General features: G+C 42.3%; 1 long non-coding RNA gene across 1 annotated transcript; it reads right to left on the bottom strand.

Annotated features, from left to right (window-relative positions):
* Window positions 1-6,565: 6,565 nt before the first annotated feature.
* LOC132652215 (uncharacterized) lies at window positions 6,566-10,026 on the bottom strand. The gene is made up of 3 exons (XR_009589695.1): window positions 9,902-10,026; window positions 7,552-7,633; window positions 6,566-7,261 (listed from the first exon to the last, which is right to left on the bottom strand). It is a non-coding gene; the product is annotated as an uncharacterized LOC132652215 (long non-coding RNA).
* Between the last annotated feature and the right edge of the window lie 934 nt (window positions 10,027-10,960).

Consider the following 10,960-nt stretch of genomic DNA (forward strand, 5'->3'; position numbering starts at 1 on the left):
CCACCATGACCATAGACCCAGCTGTCATGGTACTGTTCTGCTCTAGGTTCCATGGCTGTCAGGAACCACCCAACATGTCATTATATGAAGCCCAGAGGAAAAGCAATTATGCAATACAAGGACTGCCCACTCGACGACTCTCCACATCACTGAAGCAAAATTATAACCTAGTGAACATGGAAGATGGGAAACTGCCAAGTGCTATCCGATTTTGTGCATCTCACAAAAGCTTTCTCAACAACAAGACTTTGCTGATATTGATGGTGGGGCACATGTGATTTTTCTCTAATTAACAATTCACACTTACATCACTTGGTTTATCTTTTACTCTGTCTGTACATTTTGTTATAAATTACCATGCACTTCTTTTAGGAAATATTCAAATTAGTAAACGTCTTAGCTACTTTTCTTATTGCTGTGTCCAGACACCCGACTACAACTTGCGAGGCTACTCTATCATGTGGAGGCAGGAAGTTGACGCACCCATACTCAGCTGGTGCGATTACTCATTTTAATTGTCAACTTGACCCATTCTAGAATCACCTGGGCAGGAGTCTCAGTGAGGAATTATCTAGATTAGGCTGGCCTGTAGGCATGCCTACTGAGGATTGTTTGGATCAGGGGGAAGGCCTGCTCCCTTCGGGAGGCACCATTCTCTAGGCAGTGCGTCCTGGATTGTCTAGCAGAGAGACAGGGAGCTGATCAACTAGTGTGTGTGCATTGCTTCCCGCTCTTGGCTGTAGATGTGATGCAAGCACCTGCTTCAAGTCCCTTCCTCCTTGACTTCCCTGCAATGATGAGCTATGACCTGTAACTGTGAACCAACAAGCCCCTATCTCCCACGAGTTACTTTTCCTGGTCTAGGTAGTGCTACCAGTATGTATGGGGGTGTAGGTTCCTCTGCTGGACCGTGGCTGCCTCTCAGGGGCCATGTCACTGAAGGAAACTGACTCCCTCCCACAGCTGCCAGTATCCTCAGCTCTGGGGATAATGAGCCCCTCCCCACATTGCTAGGCTTTCTCCTGGTTCTGTCTTGTGCTGTCTTCTAAATGCAGAACATCCACTATGAGGTCACATGCGCAATCGCCCTGATCCGGTGCACATCTTCTGCATCCACTGCTAATTCACTTCTGCAACTGCCCTGCCTTCTCCAGAAAACACTGTTTTGCTGCAGTCAACCACCACCTCCGGCTCTTAGAGTGTTTCTTGTTCATCTTCCTCAACGATCCCCGAGACTTGGGAAGAGGAGAGGAGATGCAGATGTCACATTTGGTACTGAAGGGACCAGTGATGTGACTCACGGGTAGGTTTGTAACTACCCATGCATAATTCTGTCAGACTCTCCACTCTGGTTTGAACAGAACAGGGAAGGCCTCAAGGTCACCCCATGGCATACCTCAAGGTCACCACGACGCCTTCACTCACCTCATCACTACAGGGCCTCTGTCCTGAGGCCCGGGGGCTTAGAAAGGAGATCAACCTGAACATTAAGAAGAGATCCTTGTCTGGGTGAGACTCACATTGGCTGGACAAAGCAGACTAAAGGTGTTGCATCCTGAGGGCTGAGATGAAAAGGTCCTTATGCACAAATGATATCAAGGACACAGGCAGCCCCCAAAACCAAGTTAAGGGGCCAAGAAACTGTTAGTCAAGCATGGTCACCCCCAAACTGGACAACAAAGGCTTACTCTTACTGGGGTTAGGGGAGTGTAGATGCCTCTGGGACAGTGTGCTTCTTCAATGCCCTAGCAGGCTGTGACTCAGGATTTTTTTTTAACATTTTGTTATATACTCATAATGATTTCAATTCTATGTCTGAACCAAAATTTACTTTATTTCTAAGGTAAGAATGACCTACTTGAGGTAAAATGTAGTGGAAGTTTTGGGCTCTTTAAAAACTTAGTTATGTTATGTAGATGTGGTTTGGTTTTAATCCTAAGTGTGGAATATGGGACTGCCTTAGTTTATCCACAGCTGATAATTTGCCTCATGAGGGGTGTGCTCTTTGCTAGCTGGAGTTAGTGGAATTCTGGTGTTTCTGGGAGAATATAAATACGAGGGCCCAGAGAGAGAGAGAAGGAGGGATTCCAGAAAACAAACAGAGGGGGAAGAAGGCTGCTTGTTCATTCCGCTGCTGCTATTTGCCATTTGCTGATGCTGGACTGCTAGAGATCCTGAGACTGGTGTTTTCCCAAGGAATCTGATTGATGCTAAACAGCTAGAAGTAACTAAAGAGGCCCCTGGCCCTGTCCATTCTAGCCTATTTTCTCTCCTACCTAGGGCTGAGGGGGGGTGAAAAGAAGGTAGAGGTTTTAGAAACCCCAAATAAAGTAGAGTTTTTGTGTTTTGTTTCGTTTTGGTTTTGAGACAGGGTTTTTTTTTCCAGTAACAGACCTGGTTGTACTGGGTAGACCAGGCTGGCCAAAAAACAGCCCCTACAGTAAACAGTATTTTTAAACCAGAAAGAGAGAGAGAGAGAGAGAGAGAGAGAGAGAGAGAGAGAGAGAGAGAGATTGGTCTAAGAAGTGTGTAGAGAAATGAGAAATCACCAGTTGATATTTCCATATCAATGAGTAGTTCCAGGTTTCAAAGGTTCCCAGCCAGATGGCAGGCACATTCTCTAGAAGAAATGAGTGACTAAATGCCAGCATCCTTAAAAATGATCCAACTCAGTCCCCTTTCTTTACTCAAATCATCAGATTTTGATCTTTCTTGTAGCTTCATAAAGCGGTCTATGAATAAATAGGGCCTTTTCTGTTGCCTTGATATATATATATATATATATTGGATATTATACACCAGCAATTGAACATCCAGTCAAGGTATCCAGTCAAGAGAAGGACCTTTTCTTAATGCTCTGTTGATCTCATTTCCAAGCCTGCTGGGCTCAGGACAAAAGTCCCAGTAAAGATGAGTTAACGGATGACAATGTTTTCACTGAACATCTTTTGTTTTATAGCTATTAAGGGAGTACATTTATACTCAACCACAAAATAACATTCTCAGTGAATGAGGGGATTGTCATCACTTGTTTTAAAGCCTTACCAACTTCAGCTGTGATTTTCCCAAAGATTAAATAAACATAATAATACAATATTTATGTGTTATGAACCTTAGTGAAAACAGGGGTTTTAATTATTTGTTGAAACCTATTTGTTGTGCTTGCTCAGAATTATTCTACAAGGCATGTAAGAGCAGAAAAATATACTCATATCTTACCAGTTTACCAACAATTTACCACAGAGACAAAATAAAGTCAGAATCAATTATACCATGCCTTTGGAAAAAAAAGAGTAGGCACCATATGTTTGTACAATGTACTTAAAATGATAAGTATTGGTTAATAAGTAACTAAACATTTCCACCACATTGTTTATATTCTTGAGCAAACTATTTTTTCAGAAATATGTGAAGCTATAATAATTTTATGATAAAATGACTCAAAATCCTGGCATTCTTAAGAAAAAAAAAAAACCCACATACTCCAGCTTGCTAAAGTTGGTGTCTGGAATGGGCCAATTGTCTGCTATTTATTTTTATGATTGAAAGCTAAGTAAAAGATACAGGAGAAAACTTGGACATGACATCATTAATATAATTAAAATGCAAGAGCTGCAGCCAGCTTCTTTTTCTCTGTGCCTGTGTGTGTGTGTGTGTATGTCTGTGTAAGTATGTGAGGCATAATACAACATACCTGTCATCCCACCAGCACTGTCTGCTTCTTTGCATCCTTAAGATTCGCTCACTAACATATAGATGCATATGTGTGTGCCTGCATCACCAACAGAGGGCGTTGATCTGCTAGAACTGGAGTTGGAGGCAGTTGTGACCCTCCATGTAGGTGGCGGGAACTCAACCTCAGTCCTCCGCAAGAGCAGCTGGAATTCTTATCTGCTGAGCCCTCCCACTTTGTTTATTGCTACAGTGTCTCTGGCCTGGAGCTTGCCAAGCAGGCTAGGCTAGGGGGAAGTCCCAGCGATCTGCCCAGACCAGCATCAGGCCTTAGCAGCAAAGACAGTGCAGATAACGGTCATTGTTTCCCTTCCAGACGATAGGGCTTCCTACAAGCCACAGACAAATGGGACAGCAATTTCCTGACCTGGAAAATGATAAAAATCCAGAGTACGATTTCTTACATTTTTGGTTGTGAGCCTAGTCTTTAACAGCTGAGCCATCACTCCAGCCCCGGAGTATGATTTCTGTTGCATTTATATTTCTTCCACAACACAGTAATGTGAAAATATTGCAGGTTGGACTATCTGAAGTTAGGACCATCTGCACCCCCTTCATCTCTTCTCAAATTACCCACAGTGAGAGTCAACTTCCTCCTTTTCTTCCAGGGATTCTCGTCTAAGCATTATCTTCATTGTCTTCCCATCTTGATCTCCGTCAGCTCCTTTCCTAGGTAATGAAGCTAGTGTCTGTGGGTGCTGTAATAGTGTAGTTAACACATTTTTAAAGTGTAAGAACTAGAGAGAGGTTCCACTTGCCAAAAGACAGTCGATCAACTTTTTCACTGAAACTGTACTTACATTTTTATTCTCCCCACTGACATAATCACACCCTTCTAACAGCAAAGTGAGGTTAAGAGTTTTATACCTAATTTCCTAGCTGGAGGTAAAGATGTATTCTAAGTTAAGACTTGAGAGCTTTAAAACTGGAGAAAAGAACCTGAGCGGTCTGTCATCGCTGCTTACATTCATAATCAGAGGTAATCCCCAATGCTAGGTATACAGAGTCCCGATCAAGAGCTTTACATGTATCAACTGACTAAATGCCCAAACAAATCTACAATGTAAACATTGGTTTAACAGTGGAGACATGAAGAACAGAAGATAAAATCACTTGCCTAGAGTAATACTTTCCATGCTACTCCTCCATTGGAATATTCTAAACAGAGATTCCCAATCATAAACTACAATATACTAATGATTGAATTTTGACACGTTTGTATTACATTTCCATCGTGTAACTGATGCGGGGGGGGAGTGGACCAGAGGCCTCTGTGATATAACGCTGAGCCTCGCGATGTTTCAACTTGAATGATCAGTCAAATAAAATGTTTCTCATTCCGACAACCTCAACAAAAGACATTTACATTTCTGAATATTTTGTTCTATAAGTATACCTGGAACTGTTAGCTAAAGCAAACCCTATTCCCCCAAGTTACTCTGTCAGGATATTTTATCTCACAGAAATGAAGCCCTCAAGGTAGAGTCAGTCAATAGTCTCATGACCTGGAATGATTTGGTGTATAAACTGTGAAATCGGTAAACAGGAGTCAATTCCAGTTCAGACTTTTCACTTGATGTTTGTTCCTGGGAAAATGGCTTCCTCTCTCCAATTCTCATCAGTAAAACATGAATGGCAATATCCAAGAAATGGAATTGACGGATTAGATAGACCGAGGCTTAAGCAAAGTCTGCACATGAAATGCTTACTAATTAACGTTGTTACTGTAGTAATTCACTTTATACCTCTGTCCTTTGGGCAACCAATATATAAATTTGCATAACAAAGTCGCCCACTAACCCTTGTTATTATGTAGAACAGCTTGTTAAAAGGAGTATCTGAGGATGGGGGTTTCTGAAGATTACCTGTGAGAACGTGTCTCTTTCAACAGTTCTGTACTTTAACTTAGTCTAGCAGGCCTACACAGCTGAAGAGATGTCCACAACCTTTCTGACCCACTCCTGATAAACAATGAGCTAAAGATTGTAATCTTAAAAGGCAAATCATTAGCAGCAACTCAGTATCCTTGTGGGGAGGTTAAAATTCTTCAGTCAGATCTTAATTATCAGGCATGAAACAAACTCTTCCTGGCAGAGTCTTAGCAGAATAAATAAACAAGAAAGAGAAATTCGTTCTGTATTCTAAGTCGCATCGTAAAGGATGTTTTCTAAAAATCAGGCGCGTCATCAGGAAATAGCGGTGAAGGCCATTCTCATCCCACGTTTTGGTTAACTGTCTTTTATACGAATGCATTTGTGGTGCCTATAGATGCTGTCCTAGTTAGGTTTCCTGTTGCTGTGATGAAATACTCACCAAAAGCAGCTTGGGGCGCGGGGGGGGGGGTGGCAAGTGGTTTATTTGGCTCACGGGTTTCAGCCCATTATCGATGGAAACCCAGGCTGGCGCTCAAGGAAGGAATGAGGGGGAGGAACTGAGGCAGCAAGGAGGAGCACTGCCTGCTGCCTGGCTTCCAGTGTTTCCTCAGCTACATTTTTATACTACACAGGACCAACCACAGTGTCCCAGGCCCTCCTACATCAGCGAGCAATCACAAACATACCCCCACAGGCCAGTCTGGCGGAAGCAAGGCAATTTCCAAGCTGAGGTTCCCTCCTCCCAGGTGCTGTAAAGTTTACAGGTGAAGCTGACTGTGTCAGATGCTGAGTGGAGTGCAGGGGGTAAGGGGTGGGAGGGGACAATGGCACCTTAGAGTATCTTAAAGGTCAGTGAAAGTGAAATAGCACATTTATTCATGGGTGGTGTCATGTCAATTTTTATGACCACACTTTTATTTTATTCATCCTTCAAAAGCCCATGGACATTAGTATTTTTGGTATTGTTTTGTTTTCAAGACAGGGTTTCTCTGTGTAGCCTTGGCTGTCCTGGACTCACTTTGTAGACCAGGCTGGCCTCAAATTCACAGAGATCTGCCTGCCTTTGCCTACCCTAGTGCTGAGACTACAGGCATATGCCACCGCACTCTGCTTTTTTTTTTTAAACATTTTTTAATCATTTTTGTATTTTATTTACGTTGGTGTTCTGCCTCCAAGTATGTCTACGTGAGCATGTCAGATCCCCTGGAACTGGAATTACAGACAGATGTGAACTGCCGCATGGGTGCTGGGGTTTGAACCTGGGTCCTTTGGAGAAACTGCCGGTGCTCTTAAGCACTGAGCTGTCTCTCCAGTATTCCATTAAAATATTTTTGTAAAAACTGAAATATCACTAGTACTCAAAGGTCTAAAATTGCATGAATGTGTGTATATGGCTTTTTCTCTTCATGTTTAGGTGATATATGCTATATACAACTATATTAAAGCAATAAGTACTTATTATCTCCTATCTCCAATATTCACACTCCCGCTTTCTCTGCTGCTCCTTAGTCCGCCTTGGTCTCTGTTCCATCTCTGCATGAAGACAATATTTCATTTCACAGTTTCCAATGCTTGCAGGGGACTCAGGGTGGCTGGCTTCTCCAAGCAGCCGAATAGTGGGAGGCAGGGGCTTTCGATCCCAGTTCCCATTTATTCTGTGATTTAACAAAAGAGCAAGACTGTGTTCAGCTGGTAAAGTTACCTGGTTCTGAGCCTGACAATTCAGCTTCGATCCTCAGGAGCTACATTGCAGAACTCCTAAAAGTTGTAGTCTCCATGAGCATCATAGAGCACACAGCAACACCCCCCCCAATAATAAATGTAATATTTTTTTAAAAGACTGTCAGATGAATCAGGACTGCGAAACCCATCACCCATCTTCCACCACATATTGTTGAAGAAATAAAAACTTTGTATGTAGTAAACCTTTTGGGGATGTACATACAGTTAATTGATTAATCACATTCATCATGGATCTCTTTTTTGTGAGTTTCCTCTGTAACCTGGAATCCTCTTCACATTTGCATCTGAAACAGGCAAGGAGTAGGCATTTAATCCATTTGCTTCTGGTAAAAGAAGGGTAAAACTTAATGAATAAATGCAACCACAGAAAACAACCATGAAGCCACAAAATGAATTCAACAAGAACTTGAATTCTACAGTACAGAGGAAAAATAGGAAGGGAGTCTTCAGCAGGGCTTTGCCTATTTATAGAAGCCATTCTATTCCTTTAACACGATTAGAGACTAGAAACAACCCAGCAAATCTGTGAGGTTTGATTGACAGAACTCTCTGGGTGCCTGGTAGACAGTTTCCTGAGACCTGAAGTATTTCAGGTTTAAAAATTTTAGCAAAACAATGTTTCTAAATTTCCATGATGGGAAGATGACTTTTAATGGGAAGGGGAAAAAATCCCAAAGCTTGAAAACCTGTTTGTATACTGAGAAAAAACTGAAACAGACTATCTTTCCAGAAGAAAATTAAAAACAGAGTTTGTAACTCCTCTGTGTGCTTCAGTGACCCCCGCCGGGCCTGGAGTTTTGGATATTGTCAAGCATGTCCACACTCAGTATGTGTGTTTGGGAATTTAGCTACTACCTTATTTTTAGTTTGTCTGTTTCTTCTAGAGTAATTCCTTGGCCCTCATGGCCTTTTATGATGTCACAGTAGATACAAATTTGCCCAGTAGTCTTTAAAAATTGTTAAATATCAGGAGTTGGAGAGATGGCTCAGCCGTTAAGAGCATTTGCTTCTCTTATAGAGGAACCAGCTTTGGTTTCCAGCATCTACATGGCAGCTTAGAAGCATCTGTAAACTCTAGTCCCAGGGATCTAATGTCCTCTTTTGGTCTTTAGTGGGCACTGCACACATGTGGTACACAGACATTTAGGCAAACACTCATACACATAAAATACAAACAAATAATAGAAAGTATGACTATTGTAAGAATGGGATTTGCAGAAGTAATGGACCTAAGTAATTTGATATATTGGAAATTTTAATAAATGGCCAGAAGGAGAAAGACTAGAAAATGGTAGAAAGCAGAAGAAATGGGAAGTAATCTGCACGGGGGGCAGGAAAAGCCTGAAAAAGAAGAGGAAAGAGAAGATTGACTAGGAGAGCGAAGAGGAAGGAGGAAGGAGGAGGGGAAAGAGGAGTGGACAAGAGAAAAGAAAAATGACACAGTTTAGCATTTCTAGACTTGGGGACTTCTGATCACTGATCGCTTTCTATTATTCTTGTCAACACATTCGTTTATAAGGGTTTGTTCCACAGGTGAATGTGTACTGTTTTGAATGCAACTTTAAACATTTAAGCACACATATGATTTTGGTATTTGGATTCTTACCCTGAAGCCAAGCTTTGCTACCTTTCTTTCTGACCTGAGGTCACAAACAGACAGCAGCTGCTTCCCTATCAGGATTTAAAAGGGAGTTAAAGCACCTGACTGCTAAAAATAAGAAAATAGCAAAATTGACATTTCTGGATTCCTCCTTTTTACAAATTCCTTCCAGAACTTCAGTGAAGGCTTTCATATTGTGTTATATATCTAGGCTTATGTAAAATTTGAAAAATAAGGAGGCTTTGAAAGTCTATTTTCTGTAAAAGGAAGCCTCTAATTTCTAAGTGTCAGTTCCCATAAAACTTCCCTGCCCTTGAGAGATCATGTGTGGGACTGAAGCTGTGTTGGAGAATTTAAGAACAAACTGGGCAAAACAAGGCTGCAAGTTATCCACAGGAGGATCTGAGGACTAGAGGGGCAGTTGAGAAGTTAGATGACCCTCAAAGAGTCTGCCAGTCTGCCAGCCTCTTACTGTGAAGACCTTTTCAGGTTTTTGTTCTCTCTCTCTCTCTCTCTCTCTCTCTCTCTCTCTCTCTCTTTGTGGTATGATGCATCTGCTTAAAATGTGGGCATTGGCTATCCTACATCTCGTTTTCCATATTAAAAACTAGATATAGACCTAGAGACACATGTCTTCAAGACATCTTCAAGTGTATTTTTTTTTCCTTTTCTATAGGTTATGCAGTTTTTGTGTTTGAGACTCAATTATGAAACTTCTGGTAATGAAGCCTCTCTTCCATAAGACAGCATCAGATAGCATGCATTGTGTAAATGAAACACAATAATATAATCCCAGATACCAACGCACAATGGATGCTGTGCCGAATAATGGAGAAAGCTGACCGCTTTCATTTCATTGAATTCCAAGAACGTGCAAGTGAACTTATACCCACACTAACGCTGAAACAATACTCTCATCCGTTCCACCCGAGACCTACAATAACTCACATACCTCTGGTTGGCATTGTTCTCAAGATGAAGAAAGTGGGGCCCGGGGCAGTTAACTCTATACCAGAGAGCACTAAGGCTGCTGTTTCTCTTTCTGATCCCGTGCCAGGCGTCACTGAGCCATCACCACGTTTGGCACACTGAGCACAGCCCCGTCAGTAAACCAGGTCTAGACTGAGAACACCCAACGGTCAGGAGATAGAGAGGAAAGACGTGGCTAAACAGCCCTCACCACTTCCTCCCACTCATCTGTCACGGCTGCTTCGTATTTTGACACCTTTTAAACATGACTTCATTCTCATAAATACTTGTCTTTAAGAGAAAGAAGCCATTTATCCAACGAATGACTGGAACCACTCTCCTTTCCTCCTGACCCTCTGTGGTCGAAAATGACTGACAGGCCTGTCTTCTGACTTGGCTCTCCCGATGACCTCACACGGTTGGTGCAAAAGTCTCTGCTTTATCCCCCCTGACCCAGAGCTCCAGGCAAAGTCTTGCTTTCTCTGGCTGGACATGCCGTGTGGAGCCATCTGTCCAAACACGGAGTCCCTTAACCCACATCCTCTTGCAGCTCATGCTGAGCCCCTCTCAGCTTCCTCCAGCTCCGGCCTCCGAAAACATCAGCAAAACAACTCGTGGTGCTGCCTCTAGCCTGAGCTGTCCTTAATCGTGGAAAATCAGATTTCATAATAAATGGTCTTTTTAATCTTCGGCGAGTGCCTTCTCTTTCATCATCTTATATTCTCGAAGCTATGGGTAGAGAAGATGCCCAGAAAGAAATAGGTTATTTAGGAGGAGAGAAAACTAAATAAGAGTGATAGATGCCTAAGTCTGCGTTCTTTAACAGTGCTTACAGAAGCGTGGGGTGATACAGGTGGTATGGGGAGAGGGGGAACTCAGCTCTTGTCGGTTCTCTCAGTGCTACCTGCAGCTCGTCCCTAGTGAGGGGACATGTTCTGAAATATTGTACACTTTCTTCACAGCTTTCAGCAAGAACCGTGGATAATACATAGTTTTTCCTTTCTTACTGGACCTAGGCTTTATTTACAAAACAGAGTTCCTA

Source organism: Meriones unguiculatus, chromosome 2, assembly GCF_030254825.1.
Source record: "Meriones unguiculatus strain TT.TT164.6M chromosome 2, Bangor_MerUng_6.1, whole genome shotgun sequence".
In the NCBI taxonomy this organism is placed as follows: Eukaryota; Metazoa; Chordata; class Mammalia; order Rodentia; family Muridae; genus Meriones; species Meriones unguiculatus.